This window comes from Hyaena hyaena, unplaced genomic scaffold, assembly GCF_003009895.1.
Source record: "Hyaena hyaena isolate Hyena2069 unplaced genomic scaffold, ASM300989v1 scaffold_114, whole genome shotgun sequence".
Taxonomy (NCBI): Eukaryota; Metazoa; Chordata; class Mammalia; order Carnivora; family Hyaenidae; genus Hyaena; species Hyaena hyaena.
In genome coordinates this window covers 1,469,315-1,471,327 of record NW_024080746.1, presented here as the reverse complement: position 1 = coordinate 1,471,327, position 2,013 = coordinate 1,469,315, and positions in this window count along the sequence as shown.

Sequence of the window (2,013 nt, the reverse complement as noted above, 5' to 3'; positions counted from 1 at the left end):
CTCGAATCTTCTGTTCTCTGTTGAGTCTGGATCCCACAGGCCTGGTTGGAGATGCCAGAGGAAGAGATGTGAATGATTCCTGACCACTTGCTCACACAGAAAGATATCCTACAGCCTGTTAAGGCATCTCATATTCCCACTATGTGCAACTACCAAAAAAAAAAGGGAAAGTTATAGAAGCCAGTGTAGGTGGAGCTATAGGAAAAAGAGATGTGTGTGTTATCTTAGGAGATGATGCTATCAGGGACAGTGGTGTTTTAAAATGGTCTTGGGGCGCCTGGGTGGCTCAGTCTGTTAAGTGACTCTTGATTTCAGCTCAGGTCATGATCTTAACAATTTGTGAGTTCAAGCTCCACATCAGGGTTGACAGTGTGGAGCCTGCTTGGTATTCTCTCTCTCTCTCTCTCTCTCTCTCTCTTTGCCACTGCCCCCCACCCCCCACAGTGCTCTCTCTCTCTCTCTCTCTCAGAATAAGTAAATAAGCTTTAAAACATAAAAAAAAAAATCGTCTTTATGCTACTATACTCCCCGATTGTCTCATGACCCTCACCCAGAAGTATTTTGTTTTTAAGTGTTCCTAAAGGTAACGCTTCTGGTAGCAAACAATGGGAAACCACATAAATGAATATATCATATTTTTCACATTGCCATATTATAATGCTGCAGTGTAGGCAAAAAATATTTTTTGTTGCTACTGCTTTATATATACATTAACAAAACCCCCTGTTAAGCCAGCCATGAGCCAATGGGGTACCCCTGAAAAATAGCCCTGAAAAGGAAAAGACTGGAAGTCATATACCAACCTTAATAGGGATAATCTGAGGGCACAACCAAATAATTCCTTGTCATGGATAGAACTATCCATATATACTAATTTTAAAACTAGAAAAAAATTGAATTCTGTATCCATACACCCATCAGGAGAAGCTACCTAGTCTGAGTCAAAGTTTTCTTATGCATTAAATGTGGATCACATTTAAACCTACTTGCTCTAACTCATGATGAACATTTAGTAAGATTACATAAGGAAAGGGCTTTGTCACTGTAAAGAGTTACAGATATATGGTAGTTGGACTGTTATTGACATACTATACATGCACACATGTTATGTTACAAATGTAGAAAACAAGGTAATCCACCCATATCTCCAATACTTCTACCAAATGTGCATGTGTGCATCGGCGAGGATTATTAGAATTGCATTTAAACATTTTTGTCATGGGCACCTGGGTGGCTCAGTCGGTTAAGCATCCGACTTTGGCTCAGGTCATGATATCACGGTTCGTGGGTTCCAGCCCTGCATCAGGATCTGTGCTGACAGCTGTCTCAAAGCCTGGAGACTGTTTCAGATTCTGTGTCTCCCCCTCTCTCTCTGACCCTCCTCTACGCATGCTATCTCTCTCTCTCTCTCTCTCTCTCAGAAATAAATAACATTTAAAAAAATTATAAACATTTTCATCAGTTATCTGTCCATTCACATTACCTGAAAGGCTGCCAAAATGCATAGTAAATGTAAAATAACAAATGCTACCTCTAGAAGGAATATGCTTGAGGGGGGGTTCAGGGGAGGCCTGGCCTCTACCAAGATGACTGTCTTCTCTCTTCCTCCCCAAGTGCTTCCTGTATTAACCCCCTCACCCCCATTATCCACCCCACACTCTACCAGCTGACTGAACACTTTTACCCTTCTTGCCCATAAAAAAGATCCTCCCACACATTTTCCTTTATGAAAGATCTTTTTCCTGGAAATCCAGCAGCCTGAGAGAGCCTCCCCCAGCGTCCCTGCCTTCTTACCCCCTCCGGCCCCGTGTTGCTGCCTTCGGAGTGGTGAGACACACCACGGCCAGGAGAGGAAAACATCTCTTTAAGCAAGGCTGTTGCTTCTAGAACCCATCGGGCCTGCTTAGCAGATGAGGAAACAGATAAAGTGCCTGAACAGAGCAGGCTGCAAGCAGGAAACACACACGGGGAAGCCAGGCAAGTAGAAGACAGGTGCGCTGAGTGAGTCTGGAG